This window comes from Vipera berus, assembly GCF_964194415.1.
Source record: "Vipera berus genome assembly, chromosome: 8".
In the NCBI taxonomy this organism is placed as follows: domain Eukaryota; kingdom Metazoa; phylum Chordata; class Lepidosauria; order Squamata; family Viperidae; genus Vipera; species Vipera berus.
The window spans coordinates 9,048,088-9,062,034 of record NC_138211.1 but is presented as its reverse complement, the minus strand read 5'-3'; the positions used below and the strand labels follow the sequence as shown (position 1 = coordinate 9,062,034).

At 46.1% G+C, this 13,947-nt stretch overlaps 1 protein-coding gene across 2 annotated transcripts in view; it reads left to right on the top strand.

Moving 5' to 3' along the window:
* Nucleotides 1–7,265: 7,265 nt before the first annotated feature.
* The window catches only part of ST3GAL4 (ST3 beta-galactoside alpha-2,3-sialyltransferase 4), a 115,778-nt gene continuing 109,096 nt past the window's right edge, over nucleotides 7,266–13,947 (top strand). The window contains exon 1 of one of the 2 annotated variants that reach the window (XM_081333667.1): nucleotides 7,266–7,718. The gene's annotated coding sequence lies outside the window, so the exon portion shown is untranslated. The remainder of the gene's footprint in view (nucleotides 7,719–13,947) is intronic. The other variant, XM_081333658.1, reaches the window with a different exon arrangement.

The following is a 13,947-nucleotide window of genomic DNA, read 5'->3' as shown; positions in this document are numbered from 1 at the left end:
ATATGAAATTATAGCCCAAAACTTAACAGATTTACTGAGTTTTCATTCGGTTTCATTGAGAATTGGGCCAAGGTGAGGTAGGTAGGTTCTGCAACACTCATTTGCTAATTTTTCCCCAATGTCTTCTATATTGATTTACTGTCACTTGCCAGAGAAAGAACCGGGTTGTAACAGGCCAAAGAGAAAACAGGGGAAGAAGATGGTAAGAACAGCAGTAACCATCTGGCGCTTGGGTGTTAGCGAGAACATTGCGGAGTCAATCAAAGAGAGTTGTTCCCAGATTCGGTGCCATGAGACAGAACTTAAAACAATTAAATGTCCTGATGAACAGGGAAGTAATTCCTAGACTGTATCGATATGACTCACAATTCTGGTAGAGGCTAATCCTGGGTGGGTTTGCACAGTTAACTGTCCAATTTGGGACAGATAGGTTGGCTGTTTCCCCATATTTAACAGAATAACAGAGTTGGAAGGGACCTTGGAGGTCTTCTAGTCCAACCCCCTGCTCAGGCAGGAAACCCTACACCATTTCAGACAAATGGCTGGCCAATCTCTTCTTAAAAACTTCCAGTATTGGAGCACCCACAACTTCTGGAGGCAAGTTGTTCCACTGGTTAATTGTTTGCACCATTAGGAAATTTCTCCTTAGTTCTAGGTTGGTTCTCTCATTGATCAGTTTCCATCCATTGCTTCTTGTCCTACCTTCAGGTGCTTCGGAGGATAGATTGACCCCCTCTTCTGTGTGGCAACCCCTTAAATATTGGAACATTGCTATCATGTCACCCCTAGTCCTTATTTATTTCCATGAAACTAGACATATCCAGTTCCAGCAATCCTTTATATGTTCTAGTCTCCAGTCCCCCAATCATCTTCGTTGCTCTTTCCTGCACTGTTTCCAGAGTCTCAACATCTTTTTTACATTGTGGCGACCAAAACTGGTGCATTATTCCAAGTGTGGCCTTACCAAGGCATTGTAAAGTAGTAAAAACACTTCACATGATCTTGATTCTTTTCCTCTGTTAATGCAGCCTAGCACTGTGTTGGCTTTTTCGGCAACTGCAGCACACGGCTGGCTCATATTTAAGGGATTGTCCAATAGGACTCCGAGATCCCTCTCACAGTTACTGCTATTGAGCAAGGTGCCCCCTATGCTATACCTGTGCATTTGGTTTTTCTTGCCTAAATGTAGAACCTTGCTTTTTTCACCATTGAATTTCATTTTGTTAGATAGCACCCAATGTTCAAGTCTGTCAAGATCCTTCTGTATCTTAAGCCTATCTTCTGGAGTGCTGGCTATTCCTGCCAGCTTTGATGCTTAATACTTATTTTAAAGCTTCACCAGCCCACCCTACCATTTAAAAGTTGCCATTATGGATTCTGTAGTAGTGCAAAGCAGCCTTCAAGGCTTGTCAGTGTAAAAAGACAGCACAGGAGGAAAGAAGAATGGGGAGGGGGAAAAATGCTTGCCAGCTCTTAATAGTCTGTGGTTTTTATAACCGTTGCAATGGAATTTGGCACACGGGTGGCTTAGATAATGCCATTACTTTCTCCAGAGCAGATGGCACGGGTACTACGTATCTCAGAGGACAGTTGGTTTTGCATGGGCAAAGATGCACAGCACAATAGCTCCTCTTCCAAGTGCGTCACCCACCACAGTTGCAGCAACATTCCTGTGATTCATCCTTAACAGGACTCCCCCCAAAGGGAAGGCTAGGCTTTCTGAGTGAAAGTAGAGAAGCAAGGAAACATGTGTTAAGGCAGAAAATATTCGTGCCTGGCTGAACCGCTGCAATTGACTGGCTTCACAAACCCGCTAGACTAGGGATAGGCAACTTTTTAACGGCCCAGGCTGCTCTTCCCCCTTCTCTCAAATAAAAAAGAGAAAGGAGAACAGTTTCCAAGGCTCACCACTTACTAAAGGAGGCTTGTGATATGGTGATATCACATGAATGGGTGGGGCCAAAATAATTGGCTGGGAAGAGTTGGAGGGATTTAAAAATAGTACTTGTGCGACCGTTTGAACCACTTGAAAGTGCTTAATTGGGGAAAGATACCATTGTTTTAAGAAGTACAGGCAAGTGTGATGCTCTTGCTTCTCGATCAGAGGTGGGGAACTACGGCCCCTTTATGACCCGTGGACTTCAACTCTCAGAATTCCTTAGCCAGCATGGGAGGTGAAGTCCACGGGTCATAAAGGGGCCATGGTACCCCACTCCTGATCTAGCTGCCCTGGAGATGCGCATGGCCCAGGGGTTGTGGATTGTTTACCCTAGAATTAAGCCAAGGCTATGCAAATAAAAGGTGAAGGATGGTGTGTTGTGGGAAAAAAGATCTTCCACTGTTGTGTGAATACATTCCGACAGAACCGTTCCTGCAAAAGCGTTTTCATTCCCTTGAAAGCAGTGATAAAATTGGGGATCATCATTACAGACTGTATACTTTGAAAAGGCTTCTATGATACATACTCTGTGCAACACAGAACTTTTAAAGACCAGGGGTGGTCTCAGAAAGAAAAATTTATTTTTTTTTATTTTTTTTTTATTTTAATTCCATTTATATCCCGCCCTTCTCCGAAGACTCAGGGCGGCTTACAAGCTTAGCAGTAGCCTTCATTCTATGTATATGCCTGCTTATTAGGGCTTTCACACATCCCCCAAGCGGCATTATTACAAAGTCAGCTTATTGCCCCCAACAATCTGGGTCCTCATTTTACCTACCTCGGAAGGATGGAAGGCTGAGTCAACCTTGAGCCTGGTGGGATGCGAACCTGCACTAATTGCAGGCAGCTGGTGTTACTTAAGGAGGCATTAGCCCACTGCTCCACCAAGGCTCTGAAATATAAACACTCAGAATATCCTGTGGTGCAAACCAAATAACTCTTTCTTTGAACAGATGTGTACAACTCGGGATGTCCAGGTGCTTAAAAAAATGCAAGATGGGGTTTTGAAACAAAAGTTTGGGGCTTTAAATAATCAAAGCCACTCTGTGTTTCAGCGGAATGGGAGATGAAACAAACGTATGACTTTTCCTTGGAATTCCCAGAGTGTGACTAGACTTGGCAGTTGAGCAGAAAACCACTTGGATGTGCAGCTGGCAAGCGTGAATCCCTTTTTCTTACACAGCTGAAGTTGAAGCAGACAGAGCTGGTACTAGACAGGGGGAGAATTAAGCAGGCAGGCAGGGGAGTTTCTCACAAAAGCAACGGTTTGTTTTAACCATGATTTACAGCCATGGTCTCAAATTGTGGGCTGTGGCCCCCAGCAACTGGTGGCAGGGATTTCCAACGTTTTATGAAGTTGACTAGCTTGCACAAATAAAGCTTGGCAATTGGTGAAACTTGATTTAACTTTGCTCTGTGCAACAACCTGCAAATTTGGAGGTCTCATGATATTTTGGATAAAAATTTAACTGTAAATCATAACTCTAATCACAATCAAATTACATTGTGACTTAGCATGTCTGTGAACTCAACCAAAGAAGGAAAAGCGTGCAGCTGACATGTAGCCATAGTTGCTTAGGATTGCCCTATTTATTTCAGGAGGACTTCAGTTCAGGCAAGAATATGCTGCATTTGCTTCTTTGAGAAACTGACCAGGTTGTTTTTGATAAAACTGGGGATATGCAGTTAGGTATGGGGCGGAGTGGCTGAAATAGCCTCAGTAAAATAAAATACAGGTAACCTTTGATTTATGACCAACATTGGGATCTGTTGCTAAGCAAGTTGGTTATTAAATGAGTTGAGCCCAATTTTATGACTTATTTTTGCTACAGTTGTTAAATGAATCACTGCAGTTAAATGACACATGCGGTCATTGAATGAATTCAGCTTCCCCCATTGACTGCTTGTTAGAAGCCTGCTTTTCCACCTTTTTTTACTTGTCCTTTTTGTCCTTCAGTTTATCAGGGAGTTATTTATTCTTGTTTCTTTTGGGGTCTCTCTTATTTTTATTTTTCACTGGTATTGTGCCGGATTGGGCTTTTATAATCTCATTTTTCAGAGTTTCCCAAGCTTCTTGAATTGTTTTCACCTCAAAATTTCTATCCATGGAATCCTTCCCAAGGTCTACGTTTGTTGAAATCAGCTGTCTTAAAAGTGTAAGACAATAATTTGACTTTGTTCTTTTGCTTGTGGCTGCATGATGCTGAATTTGACTAAGAAACCGATCATTCTCTCCTAAAGTTCTTGTTCTACTTGTGCAGGAATCCCCCTACTGTACCATACAAATTTCTGAGCTGTGTCTTGCAAAGTTCCTGTATTACCATATTACCAAATAATACTATCAACACTGATGCATGTGCCGATGTACATTTATTTCAAAACATTTATTTCAAAACTGTTTCTTTTTACTTGAGTTCAAGACAGCATAGCAAGCTAGATCTTTTGGCTAAAGATGATGCAAATTTTGTGAGTGCTGCATTTCCCCCACCCCTTCATTTGGCAATAAATGCATGCTGACATGGCAGCTGAATGTTGCAAGTGTTTACAATATTAATCCCCTGAGCAACAGCCTGAATCTTTAAATGCCTCCTGAATATGGGAGATTTGCCACATCGTAAAATGATTATCGCAAAGGCGAGCTAGAACCATTTCTCAGAGAGCTGGGAATTTGTTCCCCTCTAGCCCACTCTTTAAAACCTCTCCCACTGAAGCCGATTCTGGTTTGGCTGTTGGGCCAAGATACTTTCTCATCATGTTTCGTAGCAGCGGCCTGACCTAAGCTTAGCAAAATCATATGAAGTAAAGTACAATTGCAAACTGCAAAATTAAGCATAGCAGAGACTTTGGTTCAATACTTTGTCCATGAGGCCTGATTTAGTTCACCTGGGCTTAAACCTTGCATAGAAGAACAATAGCCAGTATTTTTGTTTTCCACAGTCCAAATCCCATTCTTGCCCATTGTGCTAAAGATAACCAGTGGTGTGTGTCGGCGAAGGGCTGTCGGTGGCACCAGGGAAACCCAGATTCAAGTCCACCCCCAGCCACAGAAGCTAGCTAGGTGATTTGGGGCTTGCCCTAGCCCACTCAGCTACTGTTATGGGGAAAATGAATGCTATGGATACTCCCTCGAGTCCAGTGGGAGATTCACTGCTTGTAGACATACTCGCTTAATGACGCTAATTGAGACCAGAAATGCTGTTTAGTTAAGCAACATGTCTGCAAGTCACACACACACACAAAAATCCACATGACAATGACGCTTAGTGACAGCAGTTTTGATTGCTGTTGTTAAAGAAGAACTGGGCAGGTAGTTAAGGAGGACCTCAAATGATTTCAACTTCTGACTTCCTGCTGGCTTCCCCATTGATTTTGCTTATGGGAAGCTGGCAGGGAAGGTTGCAAATGATACGGTAATCCTGGGATGCTGAGATGAACATGAAGTCTGGTCGTAAGGACCACCCATTCAGCATCGTTATAAATTTGGTTGGTCCCGAGTGGTCGTTGATAAAGGCCAACTGCAATTGAACAAAGGGAAATATTAGGGCAGGGGTCTTCAAACTCGGCCCTTTTACGACTCATGGACTTCAACTCCCAGAATTCCTCAGCCAGCGTGTACTAGGGCATAACTGCATACCAGCTTTTCAGTTGCCATAATGGAACTTAAATGGCCTCTGTATGAAAAAACAAAACTATCAAACAAGGATACAGAGAAGGGCTAAAGTATTCTAGAGATTGAAGTAAGGTGAGAAAGTCACCTTTTGTTGGGGACAAAGATACTAGGAGGGGTTTTCCAGACAGGTATTATATATAACCTTCTATAATAATGCAAAGGGACGTGGTGGCTCAGTGGGTTAGGACGCTGAGCTTGTCGATCAGAAGGTCGGCAGTTTGGCGGGTCGAATCCCGAGTGCTGCATAACAGAGTGAGCACCTGTTACTTGTCCCAGCTTCTGCCAACCTAGCAGTTCGAAAGCACGTAAAAATGCAAGTAGAAAAATAGGGACCACTACGGTGGGAAGGTAACAGCGTTCCGTGCGCCTTTGGCGTCTAGTCATGCCAGCCACATGACCATGGAATGTCCTCGGACAAGCGCAGGCTCTTTGGCTTTGAAACGGAGATGAGCACCGCCCCCTAGAGTTGGAAACGACTGGCACACATGTGCGGGGGAACCTTTACCTTTACCTATAATAATGCAACACTCCTGCAATCCATAGTGCTCTCTCTCTCTCTCTGTTCTCTCTCTAGATCAGGTTTCCCTCAAAGGGTTGAGAGTTGTTTAAAAAGGCTCAAGTGAGACAGGCCAGGTGACCAGAGAGGTGTCAACAGATAACACTGTCTGCCCTTCCTCCTTTATAAACTTTTAACACCCCCGTCTTTCCTTGTCTGCCAATTTTTGCTCCTCCAAATTGGCTGGATTCAGGAATTGACTGAAACACCTTCTGGGCCTCTCTCTCTCTTTAGCACGGGGCGTGTTTGCGTGTCCGTTTTGCACCCACCCTCGTCGCTACCCTTCCAAAACTTGCGAAGGAACGCAAACTTCCAGCTGTCTTCCTGAAAAGAAAAAAAAAACTCGGCTTCCTTTCCTTTCCTTTCCCACAAAGCAGCCGCCCGGGTTCAGCCGGACACCTGTGACCTCGGAGGGGAAGAAAAAAAAATCCCACCCACCCTCCCCAACACAACTGTTGCATTCCCACGGTACGCCGCACCTAAACACTTTCACCAGAAGGGGAAATCTTCGCCTGTAATGCCAAAAGCTCCGGGCCTCGTTTATTCCCCACCCCAAGCCCAAAGCCTTGGTGGAGCAGTGGGCTGATGCCTCCTTAAGTAACACCAGCTGCCTTCAATTAGCGCAGGTTCGAGTCCCACCAGGCTCAAGGTTGACTCAGCCTTCCATCCTTCCGAGGTAGGTAAAATGAGGACCCAGATTGTTGGGGGCAATTAAGCTGACTTTGTAATAATGCCGCTTTGGGGGTGTGTGTGTGAAAGCCCTAACAAGCAGGCATATCCATAGAATGAAGGCTACTGCTAAGCTTGTAAGCCGCCTTGAGTCTTCGGAGAAGGGCGGGATATAAATGGAATTAAAATAAAGAAATAAAAAATCCGAAGCCGATTTGGCCAGCCCAAAACCCCCGAGGGAGCAACGTGGGGAAAGAAGCCTAAGCGAAGCCCGCTTTCCTCCCCCCCGCCCACCCCTCGGTCCGAGCCGGGCTTCGCCAGCCACGCGCCTCCTCGATCCGGCGGCGGAGCCCAAGGCTAAGCCGGCCCGCCAGAAGCAGCGGCCCACCGGCCGGCAGCCCGAGCCGAGCGCGGCCGCCCCCTGGCCTGCCCAGCGCGGCCGAGCCGGGGGCTGCTGCTCCCTCTGTGCGCAAGCGTGGCCAAGGTAGGGGCGGACCGTTCCCGACGCCCCAGCCGCGCGCTCGCCTTTCTCCTCCTCGCTCGCCCGCCAGGCGAAGTTGCAGCGGCCGCGGCAGCCCGTTGCGCCGCGCTCCTCCTCCTCCTCCTCCCCGCCGGGTCCCTCGGCTGACTTGGCCGCCGCTGCAGAGCCGAGCTCGCCGGGCCGGCCGAGCTGCAGGCTCCGGACTCTCCTTTGCAGCAGAGAAGCGCCGCGGCGGGCGACGACGAGCTCCCCGCCTCTCCCGCCGCCCTCGCCTCGCCAGCCCCGCTTGGGTTTTACAAGCCGACCGCTGCCCGGTTGGCGGCGGCGGCGGCGGCGGCGGCGACCACCACCACCCCTCGGCTTCCTCCCCGAGCCGCGCGGAGGATGGCTGGTGGCCAGAAGGGTAAGTTGGCTGCGCCGGAGCTCGGCTTGTGCGGCTCTGCCGGGCTGGGGTGGGGGGTCGTGGGGGGGGGGTGGGCTCCTCCGAGTCCGGTGCTCGGAAGGCTGGGGGCCGTCCTCTGCAGCCTGCCCGGTTGGGAGCGGCTTTTCGGGGCGCCTTGGCTCCTCTTTGGCTCGGCGGCTCGGCGCGGGCTCCCCGAGTGGGGCGCGATGCCCGCGCTGACCTGCCTCCTTCGTCCCAGGAGGGTCTGCCTTGCTTGCCTGCCCCTCGGCGCTCTCGGCCTGATGCTGACCGGGGGATTCGGCTGGTCGGGTCCATCCGGGCTGGAGACCATCCCGGGTTGGGATGTGCCAGCCGCGGGAAAGGCTCTGGGCTCCTTGTCTGCCGGGCTCCTCCGCAGCCGCCTGGTTCCCAGGGCGCATTTGCGCCCGGCGGCGGCGGCGGCGGCAGTTTTGTGGCGTCTCCAAATGTGTTCCAACTTGTAGCTGAGCTCTGCCTCCCTTTTGTTCCTTTCTTTGTGTCTGGGTGGCTGTCGGGAAGCCACCGGAGAAATGGAGGTGGGCAGAGGAGCTGGCATGGGCGCTTTTCGTGCCCTCCCGAGAGGCAAAAGGTTGGATAGTTTGTGTTTGGCTGTGGGCACGATGAGCTTGAGCTGGCTTTCTCTGGGCGGATGGACGGAACAAACCAAGCTGGCTTGGCGTTGCTCTGACCCTAACAGGAAGGTTGCTTGAGCATCATCTCTTTTCTTCTGTTCTGGCTTCTTGGTGGACTCCAGTAAGGAACATCGAAGTCTGTTTTAGGATGAGTTTAAGCCCACTTCTCTTCTCTCCCCACCCCACCCCCACCACACTACCTGGAAGCTTTGATCCATCTGGATGCAAAGCTTCTCCTGGTCTCCCCTTAATCTTTCCTTGACAGACTTTCAAACAGTCCCCCAAGAAGAGGCTCAAGTCTCTGGAGCTTTGCTGAACGCAGGCGACATGGCCTGAAATGCTGAAGAAACAGGGACCTTCTGTATGAGAAGCACGTGCTAGACCGCTGAGTGCCTCAAGCCTTAGCTTTTCCTGATTGTTGTGAAGTTTGACTTGTCACCGTGTGACAACTTGGGGAGAAGGCACAAGAAAGGGCTGTCTCCTGTCACAGCAGCATTGGCAACAGGTCAGTGTTCAAATTGCTAAAGCCGTCTGGCCTTTGCACATAATTCAAAGAAGGGTGACTCTCTCGATCTGCAGAAAACATGTTTGGATGCACAACTTGTGGCCCTTGGATACTGCTAAGCCACCGTGCCTATTCAGCCTGGCCACTGGGGAGGGAGTTGTGCTTCAGGAACATCTGGAGGTTGAGGAGCACGTTCATTTTTATCCAGTGGCTTCTTGCTGATGAGGCTTGAGTCTTAGAATGGGTTCTACAAAGTTTTAAAAGTGTTCTTTTGTTGGGTAATTTAAATGAATCGGACCAAGTTTAACACTCGGATGGGAAACTGAACAAACTGCGTGTTTGTTTGTTTGTTTTATTGCTGTGGTCTGTGAAAGTCTGGAGTTAAGCCCACGCTATATCAGGTCTTTATGAAGTTGGGAAGTGATCCAGTGATTCAGGTTGATGTTTATTTTTTTTATGAATCTCTACAATTGGTTGTGTTTTATTTTAATTCAGGACTAAGCCTGAATGATTTAAAAAAACAAACAAACCATGGGTGTATGTAGGAAACTGAGGAAAGAACAAAAGGCTCACTTTCCTGAGTCTTTGCAATAATTTGTGAGACTTCAGTTTTTGACTGTTTAAGAATCCTCCTCTTCCTGAGAACAATGGGTTCAAGAATGAACCATGTGCTGCTTGTATAACTAACATTTCCAGAGGTTAACATCTGCACTCCTTCTGAATGAGAACTGAAGTGGCTGCTGCCGATACCTGCCAATTGCTTAACTCTGGCTTAAATTATTGCACTTGTCCATAGGGCGGTCCTTGATGGGACACATGGAGATTGTAACTGGTTCAGAATGTGACAACTAGGCGTGTGTTGAGGGTTGTTGTTGTTGTTAGCTGCGAAGTCGTGTCCGACCCATCGCGACCCTATGGACAATGTTCCTCCAGGCCTTCCTGTCCTCTACCATCTTCTGGAGTCCATTTAAGCTCACGCCTACTGCTTCAGTGACTCCATCCAGCCACCTCCTTCTCTGTCGTCCCCTTCTTCTCTTGCCCTCAATTTTTCCCAGCATTAGGCTCTTCTCCAGCGAGTCCTTCCTTCTCATTAGGTGGCCGTGTTGAGGGTATCAAGTTGGAATTATAGGCATATATAATTCCTTTTTGAGATTTCAGTGTCCTTGTTTGCCAAACTCAAGACACACTTATAAATCCCTCTGTGGCTCATGTGCCTCCTACTTAAAGGAAAGGCTATCTCCATATGTGATCAGCTTTCCACCACTATCGTGGTTGGTCATCTAGCCATCATTGAACCACTACGCCACCACCGTGGTTAGAATGCAATATTGCAGGCTAATTCTGCCAACTGTCGTTCTCACCGGCTCAAAATTGACTCTGCCTTCCATCCTTCTGGGGTTGGTAAAAAAATGAGAACCCAAATTGTCGGGAGCAATATGCTGATTTTATAAGCCGCTTAGAGAGGGTTGTAAAGCCCTGTGGAGCTGTGTATAAATCTAAGTGCTGTTGCTATTGCTATCATCTGCAAAAACTTTCTTTGAGGATCTCCCTGGAAAATTGACTGTGGGCAATTTCTTAGGATAGGGCCTTTTCAGCGACGTTATCCAACATTTGAGATTCCGTTTCTTGGGTAGTTTGTTAAGCTTTAGGAACATTCTCAAAATGTTATTTTGATTCATTAGCTTTCCCATCATAGAAGCCATGCCTATTTGCTCTCTGTTTTTTGATTGCTGGCATTGGAGATGTGTCTGCTTTTTAAATTGCATTTCTCGTCGCACATCTTGGTTGCTTTTCTGTTGACTTTTTTTGCTGTAATGTTTTCTTTGTTTATGGTTTGGATGGCTTTATGATTAGTGTAGTTTAGTCTGGATAGTTTTTTTTTAGCTTTGATGTTTATTATTGTTCTGTTGTTAACCCCTGGGAGCTGGCCTGTTAATTGAGAACATAAGTATAGAAATGAATGGGAAACATACACATGCACGCAGAAATACACATACAGTACATATCCTACTTAGAATGTAAGAAAGGAGTCACAGATAAATTCAAAATTTCATTTCTCATTAACCAGGATACTGGCTTTTCCTTAAGTATTATAAACCCACTGTCCAATAAACCAGAAATATATTTTGTTTATGTTAGGCTTGTTTAATGAGCCAAATAAACCTAGACAAGTGAAATCTGGGCCATTTGTCTTTTATGCAGAATGGCACCATTTCAGCTTGACAGTTTCTGCTCATGCGTGAAAGCTAAAACATCTTAGGTCTTACAAGAACAAAATTGTCTTATTTATGTATTTATTGCTTTTGTGGCCCACCTTTTTCCTAAGAGGCAGAGGTGATGTTGATAGTTCTTCCCTTTATCTTTGCAATGATATGGTGAATAACTTTGGGCTAAATTCTAACCACAATACCACAATAACATTTTCCGTTTTGCTTCTGTGCTTGCATCGTATCAAAAGAGAGCAGCTAGGAAAGAAGGAACACATTCTTTTTCTTCTGTTGTCTTGACTTTACAGGTTAATGTTCTCCACAGGAAGTTCACCCAGAGGTGTAGATTAGTCAATTGAACCCCTCCTATGGTTTTAACAGCCACAGAACGTTTGGTGACGCGGTTTGGTGACGTTAGGGACGCGGTGGCTCAGTGGGTTAGGACGCTGAGCTTTTCAATCAGATGGTCGGTAGTCTGGCAGGTCGAATCCAGAGTGAGCGCCTGTTACTCGTCCCAGCTTCTGCCAACCTAGTAGTTCGAAAGCACGTAAAAATGCAAGTAGAAAAATAGGGACCACTACGGTGGGAAGGTAACAGCGCTCCATGCGCCTTTGGCGTCTAGTCATGCCGGCCACATGACCACGGAGACGTCCTCGGACAAGCGCTGGCTCTTCGGCTTTGAAACGGAGATGAGCACCGGCCCCTAGAGTCGGAAACGACTAGCACGCATGTGCAGGGGAACCTTTACCTTTAATGTTTGGTGAAGACAAGTAAAATATTTCATTGTTGGCTGGATTCAGAAAACAGTTTAGACTTGGCTTTTGACTCAGTTGGTTGGGTTAATCCTTCCAGTGGGTACTCAGCCAGTTCAGTAAATTCAATGACCTGTACAGGTAGTCCTCAACCTACGACCACAATTGAGCCCAAAATTTCTGTTTTTAAGTCAGCTTTGCCCCATTTTACAACCTTGCTTGCCACGGTTGTTGAGTCAGTCACTGCACTTGTTAAGTTAGTATCAAGGTTGTTGAGGGAATCTGGTTCCCCATTGCCTTTCTTTGTCAGAAGGTTGCAAAAGGGGACCCTGGAACACCGCAACCGTCATAAATATGAACCAGTTGCCAAGCATCTGAATTTTGATAGAATAGAATAGGATAGAGATAGAGATAGAAGACCTTGGAGGTCTTCTAGTCCAGCCCCCTGCTCAAGCAGGAGGACCTATACCATCTCAGACAAGTGACTGTCTAGCCTCTTCTTAAAAATCTCTAGTGATGGGGTACCCACAATTTCTGGAGGCAAGCTGTTCCACTGGTTAATTGTCCTCACTGCTAGGAGGTTTCTTCTTAATTCCAGGTTGCTTCTCTCTTTGGTCAGTTTCCAACCATTGTTTCTTGTCCTGCCCTCTGGTGCTTTGGAGAATAGTTTGACCCCCCCCCCTTTTTTTTTTATTGGCAGCCTCTCCAATACTGGAATACTGCTATCATGTCACCCCTATTTCTTCTTTTTTTTAGACTAGACAAACCCAAGTCATGATCGTGGGGATGCTGCAATGGTCATAAATGTGAAAAACAATCAGAAGTCACTTTTTTTCAGTGCCATTATCACGGTCGCTAAATGAACTGTTTTAAGTCGAGGACTACCTGTACTTAAGGAAACCATGGATTAACTTGTGGACTTCCTCCGCAGAAAGCATTTACATCAAGGAGACTATATCTATGCCAAAGCTATCTCAGATGACCAGGTATCCTGGAAGTTCTAATGGTGAAGCTTCATCTTCTTCTCTGTTGACCAATGTACATAGGACATTTGTTGAAAGTTGAAGAAAACGGCCTCCGTGGACTTTAGATTTTCAATAAGAGATATGCATGCAAGGCAGAAAGAGAAGGGGAGGAATCTCAGGCTATTTTTGGACTAAGCTATAGAAAATTTGGTTAGATTTTGATTCTCTTTGTTGGGTGAATTGTGCTTTATTCAAACCAGGGCTGAGGAAACAATAAGGACTTGATAGTTTGTGTTAACCTACAGTTGTTTCATGTTGAATAACTGTAGAAATAATTTTACTCACATCTCTTGGGTGGGAAGCCATAAAGTACCAGTGAACTAATGTTAAAAAAAAAGATGAAGAAAGAAAAGAGGAGTGATTTCATTCAAGGAATCACATAATACATTGAAGAGGACAGTTTGAATCAAATAGCTCTTTAGATACGTCTATACTTGTTCAGTGACAAGAATATAAGTAGGCATCCCAAGTAAGTGGCTCTAATGGGGTTTATTTGGCTTCATCTCATATCCCAAAGGTCCCCAACCTTTTGGGCACGAGGGACCGGTTCTATGGAGAGAGGTTTTTCCGTGGACCGGAGGGGGCATGGTTTTGTGTGCTGCTTGCCTACATCCCACGGATGGGGCTTTGCTTGTTTGCGGTTTCTGGCATGCCACAGCCTGGTGCCGGTCCATGGACCGGGGCTTGGGGACCCCTGTCATATCCCAAGCATAGTGTTTTCTAATAAATTGTTATGGGACAGGCAGCAAAGGCTGTAAAGAGCTCCTCCAAAAGTAAATTGTTATACAAATGTAGCTTACCACTGGAAAATAAACAATGTGGGTGACAGTGACATTTGTGTGAATGAGATCTGCATATTCCCAAGAAGATTCAACAAGGCATTATGAGTAAAATGCCATGCTTTTGAGTTCATATAATTATTCTAAGCAATGCCTACTTACATGGATGAAAAATTCCAAGGGATTTTAATCCAAAATAATCAATACAACTTTAGCAATTCATAAAGGGATGATTATAACTAGCAACTAGCTAGGACCAGGTCAATGGATCTTTCTGTGGAAGACAAAATACACATAATCTAAACAAATTC